Source organism: Ambystoma mexicanum, chromosome 3p, assembly GCF_040938575.1.
Source record: "Ambystoma mexicanum isolate Mex_15411 chromosome 3p, UKY_AmexF1_1, whole genome shotgun sequence".
In the NCBI taxonomy this organism is placed as follows: domain Eukaryota; kingdom Metazoa; phylum Chordata; class Amphibia; order Caudata; family Ambystomatidae; genus Ambystoma; species Ambystoma mexicanum.
The window spans coordinates 373,919,682-373,946,032 of record NC_090925.1 but is presented as its reverse complement, the minus strand read 5'-3'; positions in this window follow the sequence as shown (position 1 = coordinate 373,946,032).

The following is a 26,351-nucleotide window of genomic DNA, read 5'->3' as shown; positions in this document are numbered from 1 at the left end:
GCAAATAGCTGTGGAAAGGAAAGGGGCCCTCAGGGGCCACTCGTGCATAAAGTGGGCTCCTGCGCTAGGGGCTACCGGTTGGGGTAAGGACTACTCACCGGTCCCGACGCAGGCAGACCCAAACTTTGCCAGTACAGTCCACTTCGCTGGCAGGTTCGAAAGCGACAATCAGGACGTCTCAACACCGTGTAGTTCCCGAGATGCAGCGAGGATTCCCAAACGGGACAGTGGCGATTTCTCCACTCCGGGTGGAGGAATCAGCCCAATTCCACTGCAGCAGGCTTCAGGGGCAAAGGGGTCACCAATGCAGCGAACTTGAACAGGTCGTTGCCACAGCAGGGCAACATGGTAACCGCGTTTACTCCGGTCCGGGCGCACTCGTCTCACTTCAGACCTGGGAACGCCAAGTGTACGAAATTCAGTGTGAGGCTGCCGTGGACACAGAGCTAGCAGTATACCAAGTTTCGAGTGCCTCCTCAAAACAGCGGCGGTATCAGAGCAAACGTCCCTTGTAAGCTGGTCAGCCCACTGGTTGGCCCAGGGACACTTCCGAAGAGGCTTACTTGCAGGGTTTGGTGATGGTGCCGAGAATAGTTGATCCCACTATTCCAAGTGGGCGAAGCGTCTTCGCAGACCTTCTAGGACGATCGGATGCAGAGGGGTCCCACGGGACGACAGCGGGCTCAGGGTGCCAAACCTTCCAGCGAGTCACCAGCGGTTCCCTAACTCAGCTTCTTGTTGCAGAATACTTGGCTCCTTATCCCTTGTTCGGTGTGAACTCAGGAGATCGACATGGTAGTGGTGTTTTCAGCCTCCTCTTATCTAAAGTTCCCTTTGTGCCAAAACTGAGAGGACCCAATGGGAGATCTGCTCACAAACACTCACTCCATACGTGGACCAATCATGGACCACAGTGGTCCCAGGCATTCAGGACACTCCAGACTCTCTGGCACCCAGGATGTGTATTGGGAACAGACATCCCAGCCCACATCCTGGAGGCATACGCACAAGGCATGCAGAAGCCCGCAAAAGCATTGGGTTTCGCGGGAAAGTGCATGACCAAATAAGGAATGACCCGGGTCGACTCGACGTGGGGAAGGTAAAGGGGCAAGATGGCCAAAGGACAGGACAAAGAACCTCTTGGCATGGCCATTTTAGAGCCAGGCCACCTATTTGTGCCAAACGCGGTTAACGCGGTTAACATGGCAAGAAAGGGTTAAAAATATATAAAAACGATAGCTGCCACCAATCCTGTCCGTGACACATCTGCACAGTTCATAAAAAGTCCAGCGAGAGTTTCTAGGGCCTATGGAAATTACTAGAGACCGAAATGTGCTGTAAGGTAAGTTACATTGCACACTTGTTACATGTTGCACAAAAGTTGCAACATGAGGAAAGGACTAAGGGAAACAAAGTCTCTCAGTACTGACTGTCTTAAGGGCATGTCAGTTTCCCCATAAAAAGTGAGTGAAAGTCCAGAGGAGTGCAGCTGAGGGCTGTGCTTCTCTGGCAAAGTCAGTCAAGGGTGTTCAAGGGTGTTAAAACAACAGCAAAAAGTTTGGGGGTTGACACATGGAGGGAAAATTACATACAATTATGAAATCTTTCCTCACACTCGCCCTTCCCAGACTAAGGACAGGGGGAACTAATCCACCCCTGGATGAGTTTCTTGTTCAGGTCGGTTAAACATTCTGGACAACCCATCAGCATTGCAATGTTGGACACCTTGCCTATGCTCAATAGTGAAGTCAACGCCTTGCAAACTTATGGACCACCTAAGCAACTTTGGATTCTCACCCTTCATGTTCATTAGCCACTTTAAGGGCTTATGGTTAGTTTGCACAGTGCATTGGATCCCACAGAGGTAGGCCCTCATCTTCCTTAGGGCCCACACAACAGAGAAACATTCTTTCTCTACTGTGGACCATCTGAGCTCTCTGTCCTTAAACTGGCGACTAATGAAGCCAATAGGGTGTTCCTTACCCTTCTCATCTACTTGTGATAGTACAGCTCCTATCCCAGTGTCAGAGGCATCTGTCTGCACAATAAAAGCTCTTTGGTAATCAGGGGCCCTGAGAACAGGGGCCTGGCACAACGAGTCTTTTAAGCCATTGAAGGCCTTTTCACATTCTTCAGTCCAAGTTACCTTCTTGGGTTTCTTTGGTGCAGTGAGGGCAGTCAGAGGGACAGCTATGGTACCATAGTCTGCCATGAAATTTCAGTAGTACCCAGTGAGTCCTAAGAAGGCTCTCACATGGGTCTGTGTAGTGGGGGTAGGCCAGTTTTGTACTGCCTGTACTTTACTTGGTAGACGTTGTATCCTCCCTCCCCCTACTTCATGTCCAAGGTAAACCACTGATCCTTGTCCAATCTGGCACTTACTGGCCTTTATGGTCAAGTGGGCCTTCTGAAGAGCCTGTAACACAATCCCAAGGTGTTTCACATGGTCTTCCCAGGTGGCACTGAAAACTGCTATATCATCCAGATATGCAAGTCAGAATTCATCCAACCCATTCAACACATGATTCACAAGCCTCTGGAAAGTGGCAGGTGCATTCGTTAACCCAAAAGGCATTACCCTGAACTGGTAAAGGCCCTCTGGAGTTGAGAAAGCTGTCTTCTCCTTGGCATGTTCTGCAAGGGCTATTTGCCAATAGCCTGCAGTGAGGTCAAACGTGCTGAGGTACTTGGAGGCACCCAAGGTATCCACCAGCTCATCTGTTCTAGGCAAGGGGTGTGCATCTGTCTTGGTGACAGCATTCAGAGCCCTGTAATCCACACAGAACCTCAATTCAGAAGTACCTGCCTTTGGAACCAAAACCACAGGGCTGGGCCAAGGACTACTAGAGGGTTCAATCACCCCAAGATCCAACATTTTGTTGACCTCTGTCTTAATGTAAGACCTTACTTTGTCTGACATTCTGTATCCCCTACTTTTGGTAGATACACTGTCTCCTGTGTCTACGTTATGTTTGCACCAAGGTGTCAAACCATGGGACTGTGAAAACAGGGGGGAAAATTGCATAAGCAAACATTTCACCTCAGCCTGCTGCGCAGAAGTCAGGTGAGGGGCCACTCGGACACCCTCAATGGGGCTATCTGAAGGACTGCTTTGCAATAGGTCAGGAAGAGGTTCAGACTCCTCTTCCTCAACATCTGAAGCCAATAGCAGTGCTGCGATTTCAACTCTTGGGATGAAACCCTTCAGCCTATTTACATGGAACACTTTTGGAGCCTGTCCAGGCCTTCCAAGGTCCACTAAATAGTTGACCTCACCCAGTGACTCCACCACTGTATAAGGGCCTGACCATTTGTCCTGTAAAGCCCTAGGCCTTATGGGATTCATGATCAGGACTTTCTGACCAGGTGTGAAGTTGATGAGGGAAGCTTTCTGGTCATACCAATCTTTCACCAGAGCTTGTCCTGCCTTCAACTTGTCACTAGCCAGACCCATCAGGAGTAGGGAGTAGTTTCTTACCTGTAACTCCATTTCTCCAGCTTTGGTATCTTTCATGGATTCACATGCTTAGAATATTCCCCGTCGTCAGACTGGGAACCCTCGGTACACATATATAGTCGTTTCCTATAGGAAAAAACTTCCGACACTTGTGTGTCCTATCCACATCTACATCCTCCCCGGGGACGTCCACGCATGCCCCATAGGACGTAATGGTATATAAGCCCCGCCCCCGCGGGTCCTGTCAGATTTCGACCCCTCCAAAGAAGAAAAGGGGGAAACCTGTTTATGCACATATACTGCACATTGCATTACGGGGAGGCTGGTGGGCGCATGTGAATCCATGAAAGATACCAACGCTGGAGAAATGGAGTTACAGGTAAGAAACTACTCCCTTCTCCAGCATTGGATCTTTCATGGATTCACATGCTTAGAATAGATTGTATAGCAGTATCCTAGAAGAAGGAGGTGAGAATGCAATGTAACATATATTACAAAAATAAGCCATTCCCAGTCCAAATATATATATAAACTGTGACCAAGCCACTGGTTAGTGGTGAAACGCGTCAGGCTGCCGTCTGGCCAAGCATAATTTGCACTGGGAGATTACTTTTTATCTGTTGCACACGTAAAATAAAGGCTGTTATATTATATGCAACCTATGCTGCAGTGTTTGCTGTTGGATCTCCGTGATTCCTTGGATCATTGGAACACTTTTGTTCGTGGAGTGCTGCTCGCCTGAATAGTTTCTGGTTGAAGCCGTTCGTAATTGAAATATATATATATATATATATATATATATATATATATATATATATATATATATATATATATGCACGTAAGCAGTAACATATTTATATAGAGGCGATACATCAAGGAAAAAAACAAACGTCGGCAAGGTAAAAGACAACAGTTTCACCATTTTGGCTTACCTCATTGAAAAAGATGGCGCAGCACTGCCCTCCCCATCTGTACTTCATCCGCGTGCTGCCTTTCCAGGCAGTAATGGCGTGTGAACGTGTGTGGAACTGACCACGCCGCCGCCTGGCAGATGTCTGTCAGAGGAATTCCTGCCCATAGCGCCGCGGAGGAGGCTGTCGATCTCGTGGAATGGGCTCTAGGGTGACCTTGTAGGGGTCTCCCGGCCTTGGAGTGACTAAAAGCAATTGCCGACGAGACCCATCGGGCCAGTCCTTGCTTGGAAATCGCCCTTCCTCTCGTCGACGGCCCATATGCAATGAACAGCTGTCTGGTAGTTCTGAGTTCTTGCGTTCTTTGCAGATAAAACTTTAACGCTCTTTTCACATCGAGCGTATGAAGAGCCTTTTCCGCCATCGACGACGGTGTCGCAAAGAAAGTAGGGAGAGCAATGGTCGAGTGCTTGTGATAGACCGTCGGTACTTTCGGGATGAAAGTAGGGTTAGTTGATAAAATTACTTTGTCCTTAAAGAATCTCATATATGGCGGATCTATGACCAATGCCTGTAATTCCGACATTCTTCTAGCCGATGTAATGGCAATTAAGAAAGCCAGTTTCCAAGATAGGAACTGCATGGATGAAGAGGACATTGGCTCAAATGGAGGCTTCATTAAGGCCGCCAACACCACATTTAAACTCCACGATGGTGGGAACCGCTTTGTAGGGGGGAAAGTTGTAAAGAGACCCCTCATGAAATGTTTCACCAGTCTGTCACTGAATAATGGTGAAGACTGTCTCCTCCTCGTAAACCTTGAAATGGCCGCCAAGTGCACTTTGATGGACGATGATGACAGCCCACTCTCAGCTAGGTGAAGAAGATACGGAAGAATTTGCTCAGGGGTTACTTCTAAAGGCTGAATTTCGTGCTGTGTTTGACACCACTTACAGAACCTTCGCCATTTGCATATGTATGATTTGTTAGTCGAAGGGGCCCTAGCCGCCTGCAGAATTCTCCGGCAATCCGACGAGACTTTCAAGCTGCCAAACTCTGAAAAGTCAGGAGCCATGCTGTTAAGTTGAGGCTGTCCGGATTGTGGTGCCACACCGTTCCCTTGTCCCTGGACAGTAGGTTCGGCACTTTCTGGAGAGTTAAAGGCTGTTCCAACGACAGATGTAGGAGGTCGGAAAACCATGGTTGTCTCGGCCAATACGGTGCCACTAGAATGACCCGGCATTTGTACCTGCGAATCCCCTGGATTGTCCTCCGTATAAGGGGGAACGGAGGGAAAGCGTACAGGAATTTGTCCGTCCACGGAAACGAGAACGCTTCCCCCAGGGATCCTTTTTGAGGCCATCTGCTCGCGAACTGTTCGCATTTCCTGTTTTCTTTCGTTGCGAAGAGGTCGATTGAGGGGGTCCCCCACCTTTCGAAGATTATTTGAAGCTGACCGGTGCCCAGCTCCCACTCGTGTATTTGAGCCATTGTCCTGCTCAGGGAATCCGCTTGCACATTCTTCACACCCGGGAGATGGTAAGCCACTAAGGATATGTTGTGTTTCAACGCCCAGTGCCAGATCTTTTGAGCTTCCGCCGAAAGGGTCCTGGATCTGGTGCCGCCTTGCTTTATCAAGTAGAACATGGCTGTCGTGTTGTCCGTCAGCACTCTTACTTTTGATCCTTTGATATGTGGAAGGAATGATTTCAAGGCCCATCTCACTGCCCTCAGTTCCAGCAGGTTGATGTGTAGGTGCGATTCGGTCGAAGACCATCTGCCCTGGGTTTGATGATCGTTCATGTGTGCTCCCCAGCCCGTCAGGGAGGCGTCCGTGATGATGGTGTTCTGAAATTCTGGCTCTTGTAGAGGAACCCCTCTGTCCAGGTTGTGAAAGATTTTCCACCATTGGAGGGATCTGATGACACCCTCGTCGTCGACGGTTATCCTGTCTGACCATCGGCCAGTGGCCTGCTTCCATCTGTCCGACAGGAACTCCTGTAGAGGCCTCATGAACAATCGGCAGTTTGCCACTAGGTGGATGCACGAAGCCATGGAACCCAGGATTGCCACATATTTTCTCACGGAAAATGTACTCTGTAGGCGAAGTTGACTCGTCAGATGTTTCTGGGACGGTTTCACTATTCCCGAGTGGGTTTCGAATTGAGCTCCCAAGAACTTCAAGCTCTTTGAGGGCTTTAGAGAAGACTTTTCGAAGTTCACTGCGAACCCCAGTCGTTGCAGAAGTTGTAAGGTGGCTTGTACGCTGTCGTTGGTCGACGCTGGGGAGGATCCCCTCACAAGCCAGTCGTCGAGGTACGGGTATACATGATGCCCTCCCTTTCGTAGCCAGGCTGCCACAGGTGCCAAACATTTTGTAAACGTTCTTGGGGAGGACTTTAGACCAAATGGGAGCACTGCAAATTGGTAGTGTGTCTGACCTACCATGAACCTCAGAAAACTCCTGTGTTTTTGACACACCGGAATGTGGAAGTACGCGTCCTGTAGATCTAGTGACGCCAAAAAATCGTCCCTTTGGACGGATCTGATCACCTCCTGCAGTGTAAGCATTTTGAATTTTTGACTCTGTAGGGTCTTGTTGAGGTCTCGCAGGTCGAGAATAGGGCGCCATTTTCCGTTTGGCTTCTTTACCACAAAACACCGTGAGTATACCCCTAGGCCTTTCTGCGATGCAGGGACTAATTCGATGGCGCCTTTCTGTAACATGAGTGTTACTTCCTGCCGCAAGATGTTTAGATGTGGCTGGGCTAGGTATTGGTGGACATTTTGGAGGTTTGCATTTGAATAGTAGGGAATGTCCATACCTCACAGTGTCCAAAACCCACTGATCTGTTGTGATGGTCTCCCATTCCTCGATGCAGCTTGACACTCTTCCTCCCAGAACGGCACGCTTCCCGTCATTGCTGGTCTTTCTGTTTGCTCGTCGACGACGAATAAGTTGGTCGTCTCTTGGAAGACTGGAAGTTTCTGCGCCGGTTTGAGGTCTGAAAGGCGCGTCTATATCCTTGGGAAGGATACGCTGATCTACCAAAAGATCTATCCCTGGTTGCTGAGAATCTTGAGTTTCCAGATGCTCCTCTAAAGGGACGAAAAGAACGAAAGGGCTTACCACTCTGGAGAGAACCCAACGAGCGTGGTGTATCTGAGTCCTCCTTCATGCCCTTCAAGGCCTCGTCCACCTTTTCTCCGAAAAGAAGATCACCTTCGAAGGGCATGTCCAAAACTTTATACTGTACTTCGGGTCTGAAGTTGGTGCACTTAAGCCAAGCCTGGCGTCTAAGAACAACTCCGTTATTTATTTGTTTAAAACCCGAATCTGCCAGGTCCACTGCTATGTTAATAGCATGATTCGATGCCTCTTCGCCTTCTCGAACCAGGGACATCGCCGTTCTTCTATGTTCTTCCGGGAGGTGGTCCAGGATAGGTGCCAGTCTGTGCCACATCTCCCTGTCATATCTGGCCACAATCGCCAGGGAGTTAGCTGCTTTCACCGTTGAGGCCCCCACAGAAAGAACCTTCTTACCAAACACGTCTTGGCGCCTTGCCTCATTATCTGGAGGGGTAGAGCATTTATGTTGGGCCTTTGCTTTTCTCGTCGCCGCCGACGACACCACCGTGTCCGGTGTAGGTTGAGCCGAAAGACACTTCGGTGTAGAGTCTGGTACTTTAAATTTCTTTTCAATGCAGCCTTTGACAGCCGGCTCAGAAAATGGGTGACGCATGGTTTGGACACCTTCTTTCCAGACATGGTCTAAAATGGGTATTGAGAATATTGAGCGTCTACTCTTGCCCATATGGTCAAAAAGAAAACAGTCCTTTTTCTCCTCCTGGTGATCCAGGCCAAACTCCTTGCACGCTTTTTCCATCATAGAATGAAAGGCCCCTAAATCGTCCGGTGGAGACGGGTGAGTGGGACTCTTTGGTGTTTCCATTTCCACATCCGACACCCAGGATGGATCCCTAGATGGTGAGAGGGATATATCTGACGCTGTCCCGTGGTCCGATAGGGAGTCTGAAAGCTCACCTTCCTCCTGGACTGCTGGAGTAGTAGGAACCCCGATCGATCTGGTCGGGCGGTGTGAAGGGCCGGGCTCGTCGACGGGGGGTGTCGACGGTACAGGTGGAAGCCTTTCGTCCAGCGATTTCAGCAGCAAGTGTAAGGAGGACAGTACCTCCATGGACAGGGTCGCCTGAGAGCTTGGAGGTTGGGTAAACACCTGAGAGCAGGTTGCTCCTGATGGAAACCTGGGTCGTAGACCGAGGTCCTCCGGGCTCACAATTCTGAAGCCGTCGTCTTCTTTCGAGGCAATTGACGCTGCTTGTTCCTGTAGCAATGTTTCGGGCAACCCCATATCAAATACCTCCGGTCTCCAGGCCAGAACTTCCGTCGACGAGGACATCGTCGCCGAGGTCGTCGCTGGGTTGATGACGGGTGAATCCGACTGCGTCAGAGGCAGTGAAGACACCGACTGGTTCGTCGTCGTCGACGTTGGGCCTGCAGGTGGTTTAGGCGGTCCCGCCTTCACAGCGCTCTCCCTGCGCTTATCCGAATCTCTACTCGTGGCTGATCTGTGTTGATCGCCCGAGGAGGATTTAGGCCTCTCCTTTCCTTTCTTCGACGAAGTGGACGAAGATGTCTTTCTTGTAGAGTCTTTAGAAGAGTCCTTAGAAGAGTGACGTCTTGGAACGTCCTTTTCCACAGGTCGTGACTTCTTAGCCGGGGGTTCCGACGAGGATGAGCGTCGAGGGGCTCCTGATGTTTTCGCAGAGGCCACACTGTGCACAGAGCCCACCTCTGACTGAGGGTACGCTCCCGCACCGTCATTCAACCAGGATACCAGCCGGCGGTTTCGATCCTTCAGGGTTTTCTGGGAAAAACCTTTACATATAGCACACTGGTCTGCCGAGTGGTGAGGGTGGAGGCAATAAATACAGTCTAAATGGCCGTCCCCCTCATAAACCTTCTTCAATCCGCACGTGGCACACGGGCGAAAAAGAGGTTTACCCGACATTCCGATAAGATTAACAAACTCACAGGAGTTCGACAATTCGAAAATCTAGCAGTAGAGACTACTCGAGGAGATCCCACTATCTTTGGAGACGGTTGAAATCTGACGGGACCCGCGGGGGCGTGGCTTATATACCATTACGTCCTATGGGGCATGCGTGGACGTCCCCGGGGAGGACGTAGATGTGGATAGGACACACAAGTGTCAGAAGTTTTTTCCTATAGGAAACGACTATATATGTCACGACTCGCTCCCTTCGCTCCCGTTCCCACCACTTGGGGGCATGATTTGGGGTTTATTCCCTACTGGACCTTTCCTCCGAACCTTATGCTACAGTGCTGTGATGAATTGGGAGCGCTAAATCCCTATTTTCCAAGCTACTTCCCTTCCGGATCCATTCCAGGTTTTTGGCAGCCAGCATGCTTCTTTAACCAAATGACTATGCTTCCCAGAATGCCTGGCCCACTGCTCCACCTCCACCCTTGGAGGACAAGGTTGGGTGGAGGATAGGTAACAGCTGTGGCTGCAGGTGCAGCAATCAGCACACCTGAGGCGTGTGCTCGTTAAGCAGCTTTAAAAGCCTCAGTCTTACTTCAGTCCAGCGCTGGTCATCGTTTGCAGTGTTCCTGTTGTGACTAGTCCCTTGTTCCTTGCCTTTGTACCTAGTTCCTAGTTCCTGTTTTCTTGTTCCTCCGCCCTGAATCTCGGATTCATGCGCTAATTGATTTCTGCTCCCTTGATTCCCTTTTTGTCTTCCTCTGTTTGCAGGCAGCATTTCTCAGTGCTTTCCCCTTTTAGATGCAGCCCAGTTTGTCTGTGTTCTATATTTCTTTGACTCTGTCCTTTGCTGCTGTAAACCCGTATGCCTTAGCCTTCCTCTTAGATTAGCTTCCTGTCTTTTCCTTGGAGGGGTAGGGAGAAGTTTGCATTGGTTATTTCGTTTTTCCCTGCTCCTGATCCTTACTTTCTATTGGGATCCATTCCATGTTTTCCATTGCACTTCTGCATTTATTTCCCATTTGATTATTAGGTGTGGTGTGCGGTTGTAGCTAGCTCCTGTGTGAATGCTTATGTTTTCCTCACTAATTTGTAATCACTATTCCAACTTAGGTATTTAGTTTTCCTCCCATTGCTGTTCTAGCCTTTCTGGGTCCCAGTTTCATCAACAGGATTCATGGGCTAGCTGACATTCAAGAGGTTTATCTCGTCCTCGTGAGTACAGTTCTTTAGTTCCCTTATTTAATACCATCAAGAGTGTTAGTTCACAGATCCTGTCATTGCTTGCCCTCCACGTGGGTTTAGCGCTGTCAGTACCTGTAACAGCAATTGGGGGTAAGGCACTTGCCGACTTTCCTCGCGGTCAGGTGCTTACCCCACATCCCTTTTCATATAGTGGTTTTGTTATCACACTCTATTTGCACTCCTGGGTTCTAGCATACATGAGTCGTTGTTCCTGTGTGCACGTAGTTTAATTCGAAGCTATTCACTGTGTGTTTTAGTGCACATTTCCCTTGCCATATTCGCTGCCTTTGTACTCGCCTGACTAATCCTGACAGAATGACCAGCCCAAAATTCCCATTGAATATGGCAAGTTTAAGAAAGAAAGGCAGCAAGGCCTCTAACAAGTTTGTACAGAAAGCTTCCCCTACATTTACCTGTGACAATCAAATCACTAGTCCTGACTTAAATGAACTCCTTGTCACGAATCGGCATTAACGTGCAAGGTATTTTTCCCATAGGATGGCACATCCTACATTGCCTGATCCTAGTTCTATCTTTTGTTTTGATCCCGATTCTATGTCAGCGCAAGCCTTAGCCGCAGAAAACAACACACTGGACCTCATTAGGACCCTGGCGGTAAGGGGTCTACGCCAGCGTTAGCTGCGCCGACCCCTTACCGCCAACTACGAGTTCCCAAAGCGCCATGGTCATTTTTCCGCCCGCTTTTTGCGGGCGGAGAAATCCATGGCGCTATGGGACCTTGGTGTTAATTACGCTACCGTAATGTACGGTGGCGTAATTAACGCCTTCCCCACTCCCATTGAGCCCTATGGGGCCGAAATGGGAATGGGGAAGGGTAAATGGGTCAATGGGGACTTACCGCCCCGCCAACCTCGGAATGGGGCGGTAAGTCCGCCATCCGCCATGGCGTAAACGGACTTTACGCCATGGCGGAAAAGTCCGCCGATGGCGGAAAAAATCCGCCAGGGTCCTAATGAGGGCCACTGTTAGACTTATTATACAAGAGTACCTCTGTTGTTGAACCCCATGATTCCAGTTGTGCTCCACCTCAGATAGAACAGTTTCATGGTACAAACATAAAGAATGGAGGGGTTCCTTGCATAACTTCTGTTTTCTACCCTCAGTCTAAAGCATACTCCTTTGCACAGGTACATACTGTAGTCCCTAATGCCAAGAGGTCTAATGTCAATAGTTTGCTTAAGGGAAACACAGACCAAATTGGTAAGAGAAACTATAAAACACAGAACCTGCAAGCAGTAGAGGACAATGTACAATCGGTGCACATCCAGATTGCTAGTGCAGGATCCAGCCCTGATGCCACTATGCCTCCCCCTGTGCCTACTGATAGTGATGTACAGTTAATGCAGGGCATGCTAAGAGCTAAGCTTGAGGAGTTAAGACAAGAATTCATTTCTTTACAAGAGGAGAATAAAACCTTGCACTCTTTACTGAATACACCTCAGACTTTATCTGTTGATGTTGAGGAAGTGAACACTGTTCAGCCCCTGAGTGCAGAGACTTTGGTAAACCATGAGATTTGTCAATATGTTAGATCTATTGGGAGTGAAGGTCTTTCGTCTAGCACAGCGCTTAATCTGGGCACAGTTTCTAACAATTGTTCTGCTGTTTATCAGGGATTGCAGTTAGCTGAAGGTTTACAAGCCACTCCTTTACCTAAAATTTCCTGTGTAGCAGTTTGTCATAATTCTGAGCTAGCACACATACAAGCTTCTGATTTCCAAACACAATCCACAATGGTGGCATACACAGATTCAGTCACTACAGTAGGCTTAGGCCCTGCTCTTGATACAGCTGCTGAGACTGAAGTAGATGTTAAAGCTGATGTGGAAAACGATGTTACCTCTGGGTTCACTCTTCCTTCTGCCAATTCTGATCAATACGAACAGTCAGAGACAGTACAGATTTCATGTTCTGATGGACCCATTCCACAGTATACAGAACCAAAAAACCGGCAGGCGATTCCTGAACTGTTGATTGTTAATCTGCCTCTTTCAGAAGCTAAAACAGAGGAATGGACAATTGACGAAATCCTGATTAACAGAGACTTTACTATGGTGATTCCACTGGTTGATTTTGACTTCTACAAAGAAAGAGCCTCTGTGTCACCCACTAAAGAAAGGGACTGCAAGGGTACAGCTCAGTCTTTGGTTACTGGTGCCAAGGAGTCTACTGCCCTAAAGGTGCCCTCCATTCCTGAGCCACCAATGTGTCTGTCAACTTCTGAGACTTCTGTCTGTCCTCCTACAACCATTGACTCTTCTATGATCCAATCCACAGCCCTGCCGTCATCTTTGGCACACGTGTCTTCAACCAATGAACCGCTGCCATGTCTGCCATTTACTCAAGAGCCAGTCCCAAAGACCTGGACATGTTTGTATCCAGCAACCGAGATTGCTTCAGCTTGCATGCCTTCAGCCTCAAGGTTTCCCCTGGCCTGCCTGTCTTCAGCTACAGTGACTCATCCTGCCGATCATCCTTCAGCTTTAGAGCCTCCGGTAGTCCATCAAAAGTGCATGTCTTCAGTCCCGGAGTATACTGAGTATTTGCCTTCAGTTCATGAGACGCCTGTATCCTGCTTAGCCTCGCTGCCAATATCAGAGGTATACCTGTCTACACCATCAGATCCTGCTGTATTTTCTTCTGCTCCAGCGATTCCTCCTGAATCCCAACCATTTACTGTCGATGAATGTCTAGCTTGCCTTTCTTTTGCTTCAGGAGGAGCACCAGAATGCCTGCCTTTTCCACAAGACGATTCTCCCAACTGCTTCACTTTAGCATCAGAGCCTCCTAAAAATGCAGCATCAGAGTTTGAGACTTTTGCCAGCTCCCGCTTCAGAGTCATCAAGCTGGACCAAGTGGTGAGTCAGAACCACTCACCTGGGTGTGCACAGGGGGTGGTGCAGACCGGCGTATTACCTACAGGACTTGTGCAACAGAATTCCGCCAAGAAGCACCAGTTGGGTGCTAGTAGCCAAAGGAAGGGAATGACTGCTGCAGTTCAAAATGTATCTGTTATTGCTCCTTCTGCGAGTGTGCCTGAAATACCAAGTACTGCGTCTATCACTCCTATCAGTATGCCAAACATCCCTGCTGTTGTATCCCACGTGCAACAAGGTGGTTACACGACTGTCACCAGGAGTACCAGCCTTGTACAACCCATTGGACTTTCAGGTCTCCAAGGCGTAGAACATGTGCAGTCAAACCTTAGTCACTTTAAACCACAAGCCTTTTCCCAGATGGATGACAGAAGAAAATCTGAACCTCTACCTCAGCCGCCACCTTCTCTAATGGCTGAACATAAACCTTTCCTGAAGCCAGCAATTTCCTCACCTCCCACATGTCCACTCTCGGCAGAAAGGCTAACAGGGCTTCTACCATTGTCTAAGGCACGTTGCACCAGCCTGCCTCCCTCCTCAAAGACTTATAAGGGTCCACTCCCAGTGACTGAGCTTCCTGGACCTTCCAACTCTGCTTCAGGTCCTGCAAGTCCTTCATGCCTTTCTTCGAACCATGAGTCTCTTCCTCACCAGAAGCCACCGTTTCCATCAGTACCACCTCCAAAGACAAAGCACTCCTATCATGGAAGTCCATCTGCCTTTGCCCACAGGCCACCATTTCCATCAGTGCCACCTCCAAAGAAAAAGCACTCCCATCATGGAAAGAAGATGTCTCGTGCGGGTGGCGGGCACCTGAAGACGGCCGTAGGAGGGGGTATACTGTCACGACTCGCTCCCTTCGCTCCCGTTCCCACCACTTGGGGGCATGATTTGGGGTTTATTCCCTACTGGACCTTTCCTCCGAACCTTATGCTACAGTGCTGTGATGAATTGGGAGCGCTAAATCCCTATTTTCCAAGCTACTTCCCTTCCGGATCCATTCCAGGTTTTTGGCAGCCAGCATGCTTCTTTAACCAAATGACTATGCTTCCCAGAATGCCTGGCCCACTGCTCCACCTCCACCCTTGCAGGACAAGGTTGGGTGGAGGATAGGTAACAGCTGTGGCTGCAGGTGCAGCAATCAGCACACCTGAGGCGTGTGCTCGTTAAGCAGCTTTAAAAGCCTCAGTCTTACTTCAGTCCAGCGCTGGTCATCGTTTGCAGTGTTCCTGTTGTGACTAGTCCCTTGTTCCTTGCCTTTGTACCTAGTTCCTAGTTCCTGTTTTCTTGTTCCTCCGCCCTGAATCTCGGATTCATGCGCTAATTGATTTCTGCTCCCTTGATTCCCTTTTTGTCTTCCTCTGTTTGCAGGCAGCATTTCTCAGTGCTTTCGCCTTTTAGATGCAGCCCAGTTTGTCTGTGTTCTATATTTCTTTGACTCTGTCCTTTGCTGCTGTAAACCCGTATGCCTTAGCCTTCCTCTTAGATTAGCTTCCTGTCTTTTCCTTGGAGGGGTAGGGAGAAGTTTGCATTGGTTATTTCGTTTTTCCCTGCTCCTGATCCTTAACTTTCTATTGGGATCCATTCCATGTTTTCCATTGCACTTCTGCATTTATTTCCCATTTGATTATTAGGTGTGGTGTGCGGTTGTAGCTAGCTCCTGTGTGAATGCTTATGTTTTCCTCACTAATTTGTAATCACTATTCCAACTTAGGTATTTAGTTTTCCTCCCATTGCTGTTCTAGCCTTTCTGGGTCCCAGTTTCATCAACAGGATTCATGGGCTAGCTGACATTCAAGAGGTTTATCTCGTCCTCGTGAGTACAGTTCTTTAGTTCCCTTATTTAATACCATCAAGAGTGTTAGTTCACAGATCCTGTCATTGCTTGCCCTCCACGTGGGTTTAGCGCTGTCAGTACCTGTAACAGCAATTGGGGGTAAGGCACTTGCCGACTTTCCTCGCGGTCAGGTGCTTACCCCACATCCCTTTTCATATATTGGTTTTGTTGTCACACTCTATTTGCACTCCTGGGTTCTAGCATACATGAGTCGTTGTTCCTGTGTGCACGTAGTTTAATTCGAAGCTATTCACTGTGTGTTTTAGTGCACATTTCCCTTGCCATATTCGCTGCCTTTGTACTCGCCTGACTAATCCTGACAGAATGACCAGCCCAAAATTCCCATTGAATATGGCAAGTTTAAGAAAGAAAGGCAGCAAGGCCTCTAACAAGTTTGTACAGAAAGCTTCCCCTACATTTACCTGTGACAATCAAATCACTAGTCCTGACTTAAGTGAACTCCTTGTCACGAATGGGCATTAACGTGCAAAGTATTTTTCCCATAGGATGGCACATCCTACATTGCCTGATCCTAGTTCTATCTTTTGTTTTGATCCCGATTCTATGTCAGCGCAAGCCTTAGCCGCAGAAAACAACACACTGTTAGACTTATTATACAAGAGTACCTCTGTTGTTGAACCCCATGATTCCAGTTGTGCTCCACCTCAGATAGAACAGTTTCATGGTACAAACATAAAGAATGGAGGGGTTCCTTGCATAACTTCTGTTTTCTACCCTCAGTCTAAAGCATACTCCTTTGCACAGGTACATACTGTAGTCCCTAATGCCAAGAGGTCTAATGTCAATAGTTTGCTTAAGGGAAACACAGACCAAATTGGTAAGAGAAACTATAAAACACAGAACCTGCAAGCAGTAGAGGACAATGTACAATCGGTGCACATCCAGATTGCTAGTGCAGGATCCAGCCCTGATGCCACTATGCCTCCCCCTGTGCCTACTGATAGTGATGTACAGTTAATGCAGGGCATGCTAAGAGCTAAGCTTGAGGAGTTAAGACAAGAATTCATTTCTTTACAAGAGGAGAATAAAACCTTGCACTCTTTACTGAATACACCTCAGACTTTATCTGTTGATGTTGAGGAAGTGAACACTGTTCAGCCCCTGAGTGCAGAGACTTTGGTAAACCATGAGATTTGTCAATATGTTAGATCTATTGGGAGTGAAGGTCTTTCGTCTAGCACAGCGCTTAATCTGGGCACAGTTTCTAACAATTGTTCTGATATTTATCAGGGATTGCAGTTAGCTGAAGGTTTACAAGCCACTCCTTTACCTAAAATTTCCTGTGTAGCAGTTTGTCATAATTCTGAGCTAGCACACATACAAGCTTCTGATTTCCAAACACAATCCACAATGGTGGCATACACAGATTCAGTCACTACAGTAGGCTTAGGCCCTGCTCTTGATACAGCTGCTGAGACTGAAGTAGATGTTAAAGCTGATGTGGAAAACGATGTTACCTCTGGGTTCACTCTTCCTTCTGCCAATTCTGATCAATACGAACAGTCAGAGACAGTACAGATTTCATGTTCTGATGGACCCATTCCACAGTATACAGAACCAAAAAACCGGCAGGCGATTCCTGAACTGTTGATTGTTAATCTGCCTCTTTCAGAAGCTAAAACAGAGGAATGGACAATTGACGAAATCCTGATTAACAGAGACTTTACTATGGTGATTCCACTGGTTGATTTTGACTTCTACAAAGAAAGAGCCTCTGTGTCACCCACTAAAGAAAGGGACTGCAAGGGTACAGCTCAGTCTTTGGTTACTGGTGCCAAGGAGTCTACTGCCCTAAAGGTGCCCTCCATTCCTGAGCCACCAATGTGTCTGTCAACTTCTGAGACTTCTGTATGTCCTCCTACAACCATTGACTCTTCTATGATCCAATCCACAGCCCTGCCGTCATCTTTGGCACACGTGTCTTCAACCAATGAACCGCTGCCATGTCTGCCATTTACTCAAGAGCCAGTCCCAAAGACCTGGACATGTTTGTATCCAGCAACCGAGATTACTTCAGCTTGCATGCCTTCAGCCTCAAGGTTTCCCCTGACCTGCCTGTCTTCAGCTACAGTGACTCATCCTGCAGATCATCCTTCAGCTTTAGAGCCTCCGGTAGTCCATCAAAAGTGCATGTCTTCAGTCCCGGAGTATACTGAGTATTTGCCTTCAGTTCATGAGACGCCTGTATCCTGCTTAGCCTCGCTGCCAATATCAGAGGTATACCTGTCTACACCATCAGATCCTGCTGTATTTTCTTCTGCTCCAGCGATTCCTCCTGAATCCCAACCATTTACTGTCGATGAACGTCTAGCTTGCCTTTCTTTTGCTTCAGGAGGAGCACCAGAATGCCTGCCTTTTCCACAAGACGATTCTCCCAACTGCTTCACTTTAGCATCAGAGCCTCCTAAAAATGCAGCATCAGAGTTTGAGACTTTTGCCAGCTCCCGCTTCAGAGTCATCAAGCTGGACCAAGTGGTGAGTCGGAACCACTCACCTGGGTGTGCACAGGGGGTGGTGCAGACCGGCGTATTACCTACAGGACTTGTGCAACAGAATTCCGCCAAGAAGCACCAGTTGGGTGCTAGTAGCCAAAGGAAGGGAATGACTGCTGCAGTTCAAAATGTGTCTGTTATTGCTCCTTCTGCGAGTGTGCCTGAAATACCAAGTACTGCGTCTATCACTCCTATCAGTATGCCAAACGTCCCTGCTGTTGTATCCCACGTGCAACAAGGTGGTTACACGACTGTCACCAGGAGTACCAGCCTTGTACAACCCATCGGACTTTCAGGTCTCCAAGGCGTAGAACATGTGCAGTCAAACCTTAGTCACTTTCAACCACAAGCCTTTTCCCAGATGGATGACAGAAGAAAATCTGAACCTCTACCTCAGCCGCCACCTTCTCTAATGGCTGAACATAAACCTTTCCAGAAGCCAGCAATTTCCTCACCTCCCACATGTCCACTCTCGGCAGAAAGGCTAACAGGGCTTCTACCATTGTCTAAGGCATGTTGCACCAGCCTGCCTCTCTCCTCAAAGACTTATAAGGGTCCACTCCCAGTGACTGAGCTTCCTGGACCTTCCAACTCTGCTTCAGGTCCTGCAAGTCCTTCATGCCTTTCTTCGAACCATGAGTCTCTTCCTCACCAGAAGCCACCGTTTCCATCAGTACCACCTCCAAAGACAAAGCACTCCCATCATGGAAAGAAGATGTCTCGTGCGGGTGGCGGGCACCCGAAGACGGCCGTAGGAGGGGGTATACTGTCACGACTCGCTCCCTTCGCTCCCGTTCCCACCACTTGGGGGCATGATTTGGGGTTTATTCCCTACTGGACCTTTCCTCCGAACCTTATGCTACAGTGCTGTGATGAATTGGGAGCACTAAATCCCTATTTTCCAAGCTACTTCGCTTCCGGATCCATTCCAGGTTTTTGGCAGCCAGCATGCTTCTTTAACCAAATGACTATGCTTCCCAGAATGCCTGGCCCACTGCTCCACCTCCACCCTTGCAGGACAAGGTTGGGTGGAGGATAGGTAACAGCTGTGGCTGCAGGTGCAGCAATCAGCACACCTGAGGCGTGTGCTCGTTAAGCAGCTTTAAAAGCCTCAGTCTTACTTCAGTCCAGCGCTGGTCATCGTTTGCAGTGTTCCTGTTGTGACTAGTCCCTTGTTCCTTGCCTTTGTACCTAGTTCCTAGTTCCTGTTTTCTTGTTCCTCCGCCCTGAATCTCGTATTCATGCGCTAATTGATTTCTGCTCCCTTGATTCCCTTTTTGTCTGCCTCTGTTTGCAGGCAACATTTCTCAGTGCTTTCCCCTTTTAGATGCAGCCCAGTTTGTCTGTGTTCTATATTTCTTTGACTCTGTCCTTTGCTGCTGTAAACCCGTATGCCTTAGCCTTCCTCTTAGATTAGCTTCCTGTCTTTTCCTTGGAGGGGTAGGGAGAAGTTTGCATTGGTTATTTCGTTTTTCCCTGCTCCTGATCCTTAACTTTCTATTGGGATCCATTCCATGTTTTCCATTGCACTTCTGCATTTATTTCCCATTTGATTATTAGGTGTGGTGTGCGGTTGTAGCTAGCTCCTGTGTGAATGCTTATGTTTTCCTCACTAATTTGTAATCACTATTCCAACTTAGGTATTTAGTTTTCCTCCCATTGCTGTTCTAGCCTTTCTGGGTCCCAGTTTCATCAACAGGATTCATGGGCTAGCTGACATTCAAGAGGTTTATCTCGTCCTCGTGAGTACAGTTCTTTAGTTCCCTTATTTAATACCATCAAGAGTGTTAGTTCACAGATCCTGTCATTGCTTGCCCTCCACGTGGGTTTAGCGCTGTCAGTACCTGTAACAGCAATTGGGGGTAAGGCACTTGCCGACTTTCCTCGCGGTCAGGTGCTTACCCCACATCCCTTTTCATATATTGGTTTTGTTGTCACACTCTATTTGCACTCCTGGGTTCTAGCATACATGAGTCGTTGTTCCTGTGTGCACGTAGTTTAATTCGAAGCTATTCACTGTGTGTTTTAGTGCACATTTCCCTTGCCATATTCGCTGCCTTTGTACTCGCCTGACTAATCCTGACAATATATGTGTACCGAGGGTTCCCAGTCTGACGACGGGGAATATTCTAAGCATGTGAATCCATGAAAGATCCAATGCTGGAGAACCATCCTTTTTCTGAACCCTAGCACATAATCTACGTTGGTAGTAATGGGGGGAGTGGGCATCTCCCATCCGTCCTTGACTATGGCTAAGGGTCCCCTTACAGGGTGACCAAACAGTAGTTCAAAAGGGCTGAAGCCAACACCCTCTTGTGGTACCTCTCTGTAAGCAAACAGTAAGCATGGTAATAGAAGATCCCATTTTCTTCTTTGAGGTTCTTCCAGAGCCCCAATCATACTTTTCAAGGTCCTGTTAAACCTTTCCACCAGACCATTGGTCTGGGGGTGGTACACAGAGGAAAACTTATAGGTGACCCCACATTCCTTCCACATAGCCTGCATATACTTCGACATAAAGTTGCTGCCTCTGTCAGACACAACGTCTTTAGGGAAGCCAGCCCTAATAAAGATTCTAAGTAAAGCTTTTGCAACTGACTTGGCAGTCACAGTTTTTAATGGGATGGCCTCGGGATACCTGTTGGCATGGTCGACCAGCACCAGAATAAACTTATTGCCTGAGGATGTTTGAGGGTCAAGGGAACCAACAACATCAATCCATACCCTCTCAAATAGTACCCCCACAACTGGGAGTGGGACCAAAGGAGCTTGGATTATTGAGCCACTCTTACCAGATAACTGGCAGGAGGCACAACTCCTGCAGTGACTTTCTACTTGCACCCCCATCTTGGGCCAGTAGAAGTGCATGGATAACCTTTGCTTGGTCCTCTTAATACCAAGGTGACCAGCAAGGGGCACTTCATGCGCCAGCTGCAGGAGGAAGGGTCTTACAGCAAGGGAAACCACCAACCTCCTATGGTCTCCTTCTGTAGGCTCTGTAGGCTCACTATACAGGAGCCCACCTTCCCAATACATCCAATGCTTCCCAGGAGGTTCACCCTCAAGCTGGGAGCAGACCTGTCTCCTTAGGCCTTCCAGAGATGGGCACTCACATTGGTCTTTACTGAATTCTTCCCTGTTAGGACCACCTTCTACTAACAAATCTTTTAGTTCAGGATGGTCATTGGGGTCAAATACTTCAGGCATCACCTCCTCCTCGTCAGGTCCTGGTGATTGACCAACTACCTCCACCTCAGTGGTAGGTGAGTTAGGGGGAATATTTTCTTTCCGTCTTTTTGATTTTCTGACTCCTTTAGCCTTGGCTTTCCCCTTTGGCTGGGGCAGGGCATTGGTCTTGGCCAGTGCTGCCCTTGTTTGAGACCTTGTGCAGGGCTGTCAGCAGTGTCTCCCACAAGCCCTAAAGCTCTGAGATCATTGCCCAACAAGACCTTTCCTGGGACACTCCTCTGTATGCTCACTGGAATCCTGACTGCTGTACCATTGATAGTAAGATTTACAGGTATTACTGGGAACATGAGAGGTGGGCCATCAGCCAACTTAGTGGGCATCAGGGTAGCTCTGGCAACTTCCTCTGGGTCTACCAAGGTAGAATCCACTACAGTTCGACTGCACCCACTATCCCTAAGAGCTGGAGTATCTACTCCATTGATCAGCACACTGTCATTAAAGTAGTGCTTGCTGTTATCTGGAATCCTAGCATAAGCCTCTGAGATGTTAGGCTCCCAGGAACCCAGGGAAACTAAAACTACCTAAGCTTCTATCCCACTGGGGAAGGAGTCTGAGGAGAAGGATGCTCCTGTAATCTCTTCTTCCTCATAGGAGGAGAAGGCCAGATTAGCAGAGTGGACCCCGAAGGTTTTGACCTTACATCTGGGATCCCCCTTCAAGTGGTCAGTTGCTCCACAAGCAAAACCAGATCCACTGGGTCTGTTTACATAGGGAGGCTTACTATAACCAGAGTTCTGTTTTGGAGACTGACCTCCACTATCCTGTGAGTTATCTTGTGTCTTACCCTTATTTTCCTTTTTGTGGCCTTTATGGGAGGAAGATTTATCAGTTCCCCACCCTCCTTATCTTTGGATTTTTTCCCTTCCTCCTGCTTACAGGATGAGTCTTGTCCTTATGGGACACTCTATGTGACACCCACAAATCTGCTGCAATGGCTAGCTTCTTAGGATCTATCTCCTTGGAATCTGCCAAATGCTGCTTAAGCTCAGGGGAAGAAGATGCAAAAATATGTTCCAGCATGACAAGACGTATGATGCCTTCAAAGGTAGAGACCTTATAACCTTCAACCCACCCAGTCAAGTTCTTTAAGGATTCAGTTACATAAGATACCCAAGTACCACCTTCTTTTTTCTTGTCCTCTCTGAATCTTTTTAAGTATTGGGCAGGAGTCTTTCCAAACTTTAAGACAAGAGTTTGCTTCAACATTGCAAAATCTGCTCTCTCAGCTTTTGACATTTCCATAATGGCACTGCAGCCAGAATGGGGCAGACTGCTAAGTAACCAGGCAATTTTATCAGCATTGTCAACTTGTTGAACTTCACATGCATACTCATAGGTATTCAGCCAGTCCATATTGTCATTCTTTTCCTCATACACACTGAGCAGATCTTTTGGAAGCCTTGGATGAGAGGAGGCCCCAGACCCATGTCCAGGACACTTGGATCCATTGGCAACTTGAACCTTGGCCAGTTCCAACTGGTGATCCTTGTCATTTTGTTTTTCTGCCTGCTCTATCTTTAGTTTGGCCATATTGAACTCAAGCTCCTTCTGCCTAAACAGCAGTTCCTGTTTCTTGAATTAAAGTATAGCCTCCCCATCAGCACGGGCAGAGGAAACATTAGACATTACATCCTCCATGTCCTCATGGTTGGTTGCTGAGGATCAGTGCAGCGGCAGAACCATCAGGTCTACCAGTGAGAGCAGCCCCACCCACCTCCTTCTGCACTTTCCTCAGAAGCTATAGCTCTAAGCTGAGCTTCTTGCCAGTCCATGATTCCTTGGATCATTTCTACTTTTGTGCCTTGAGAGGAGACACCTCTCTCAGCACACATCTTTCTCAATGTTTCTGAATTAGAAGCATTTAAAGTTAACAAGGTACTTGTTTCCATACTGTTAGATAGGACTATGGCCTTTTAGACGTTATACCACAACAATTCACTATGTGTCCTGGTAGAAATTATTTGAAATGCCTTCACTAGTGTGCAACACTGGATACCTTCAGTCCTATCCCACCGCTGTACACCAATTTGTTAAGAAGGATTTCTGAACGCTGACCTGGAGGGCCAGAGGTTCAGAAGGCCAACCTAGGTTCTTGGAACAGGGTAACCTCTGGACAAGCCAGACTAATCAGGGTAGCTATGGCAGGCGGTCAAGACTAAGTCTCAGGAGGGGTGAGGGTGCCTGAAAGACCTCAGTGAGCACCCAAAGCAAGGACACTTACAAATTACTCCAGACAGGCGTTATATTCACAATATAGACACATTTATTACAAGGCCTTTGTAATATAGACCATAGCAAAGAATCACACTAACACTAGATTAAACCAATACATCACAATCAATACTATATATATGCAAGACCAATGGGGTCTATGGGGTTACAAGCACGGAATATGTAGACTAGCTAGATGGGGAGGAAAACAGGCAGTGCAAGTACTCTATAGACCCAGTCCCACATCAAGAATACACCTAACTAAGAGGCAGTCGAAGCCCTACGAAGAGAGGAGCCTTATGCTCAATAGTACCTGCACGCGCTTGTGCCAATGGACAAAATAGGGTCTCTTCAAGGATCTCTAGCAGCACAGGAAGGTGGATAAGGCGATAAACAAGTTCCCACTATTCAAGCAGGACCTCCACTTGAGGGCAGAGGCAGTTTGAGAGTGCGGGATGGAGTTGCTATTTCGCAATAGCTGTGGAAAGGAAAGGGGCCCTCAGGGGCCACTTGTGCGTAAAAGTGGGTTCCTGTGCTAGGGGCCACCGGTTGGGGTAAGGACTACTCACCGGTCCCCGACGCAGGCAGACCCAAACTTCGCCAATACAGTCCACTTCGCTGGCAGGTTCGAATGCAACAATCAGGACGTCTCGATACCATGTAGTTCCCGAGATGCAGCGAGGATTAACAAACGGGACAGTGGCGATTTCTCTGCTCCGGGTGGAGGAATCAGCCCAATTCCACTGCAGCAGGCTTCAGGTGCAAGGGGGTCACAAATGCGGCGAACTTGCACAGGCTGTGGCCACAGCAGGGCAACACGGTAACCGCGTTTACTCCGGTCCGGGCGCACTCGTCTCACTTCAGACCTGGGAACGCCAAGTATACGAAATTCGTTGTGAGGGTGCCGTTGACACAGAGCTAGGAGTATACCAAGTTTTGAGGGCCTCCTCGAAACAGTGGCAGTATCAGAGTAAACGTCCTGTGTAAGCTGGTCAGCCCACTGGTTGGCCCAGGGACAATTCCGAAGAGGCTTACTTGCAAGGTTTGGTGATGGTGCCGAGAATAGTTGATCCCACTATTCCAAAGGGGCGAAGCGTCTTCGCAGACCTTCTAGGACGATCGGATGCAGAGGGTCCCACGGGACGACAGCGGGCTCAGGGTGCCAAACCTTCCAGCGGGTCACCAGCGGTTCCTTAACTCGGCTTCTTGTTGCAGGATACTTGGCTCCTTATCCCTTGTTCGGTGTGAACTCAGGAGATCGACATGGTAGTGGTGTTTTCAGCCTCCTCTTATCCAAAGTTCCCTTCGTGCCAAAACGGAGAGGACCCAATGGGAGATCTGCTCACAAACACTCACTCCATATGTGGACCAATCATGGACCACGGTGGTCCCAGGCATTCAGGACACTCCAGACTCTCTGGCACCCAGGATGTGTATTGGGAACAGACATCCCGGCACACATCCTGGAGGCACACACACAAGGCATGAAGAAGCCTGCCAAAGCATTGGGTTTCGCGGGAAAGTGCATGACCAAATAAGGACTGACCTGGGTCGACTCAACCTGGGAAAGGTGAAGGGGCAAGATGGCCAAAGGACAGGACAAAGAACCTGGTGGCATGGCCATTTTGGCGCCAGGCCACCTATTTGTGCCAAACGCAGTTAATGTGGTTAACATGGCAAGAAAGGGTTAAAAATATATAAAAATGATAGCTGCCACCAGTCCTGTCCGTGACACATCTGCACAGTTCATAAAAAGTCCAGCGAGAGTTTCTAGGGCCTTGGAAATGACTAGAGACCCAAATGTGCTGTAAGGTAAGTTACATTGCACACTTGTTACATGTTGCACAAAAGTTGCAACATGAGGAAAGGACTAAGGGAAACAAAGTCTCCCAGTACTGACTGTCTTAAGGGCATGTCAGTTTCCCCATAAAAAGTGAGCGAAAGTCCAGAGGAGTGCAGCTGAGGGCTGTGCTTCTCTGGCAAAGTCAGTCAAGGGTGTTAAAACAGCAGTAAAAAGTTTGGGGGTTGATACATGGAGGGAAAATGACATGCAATTATGAAAATATTTCCTAACACTTAGTACGAAAGGCAGTCTTCCATTCGTCTCCTTTCTTTACACGCACGAGATGGTATGCCCCCCTGACGTCCAATTTGGTGTACATTTGGGCATCCTTGACTTGGTCCAGCAGTTCTGGGATAAGGGGTAGGGGATAACGGTTTTTAACTGTTACATGGTGTAATGCACGGTAGTCAGTGCACTTTCTCAAGAGCCCCTCCTTCTTGGGTGCAAAGAATAGAGGCGAGGATGCTGAGGATTTGGACGGGCAGATGAAACCGTTTGCCAGATATTGGTCCAGATATGATTTCAAGTGGAGATTTTCAGGTTTGGTGAGTGCATAAATTCGACTACACGGGATTTGTGCAACAGGTACGAGGTCGATCTGACAGTCATATGGCCTGTGAGGGGGTAAGGTATTAGCCTGTTCTTTTTGGAAAACGTCTTGGAAATCGTAGTATTCGCTTGGTAGTGTACTTGTTACACTTAGTACCAACGCCTCTTTATCTTGGACAGGTGTCTCTGGGTCAGACAAAGGTATTTCCACTTGGTAGCACGCATGAGCACACTCATTGGAGAAGGCTAATTTCTTGGCTCGCCAGTCAATGTTAGGATTGTGAGCCACCAACCACGGCAGCCCTAGAATCACCTGGAACTGATAAGGTCGAAGGCAATGGCTTCCCGATGTCTGTCTTGGCACAGAAGGGTCAATTCTGCTGTGCGTTGAGTTACAGGACCAGAAGCTATCTCTGTGTCATCGACAGTGGTGACTTTCTCAGTTGTCGTTTTCTGACAGAGGGGAAGCCCTATCCTTGTTGCCAGGCCTTGGTCTATGTAGTTACCAATGGCTCTGCTGTCTATGTATGCCTCCACAGCATGCATCCGAGACGGTTGTTGGTGACTGATCAAAATCACAGGCAGGGCAAGGTGTGAGGTCTGTGGCTCTTT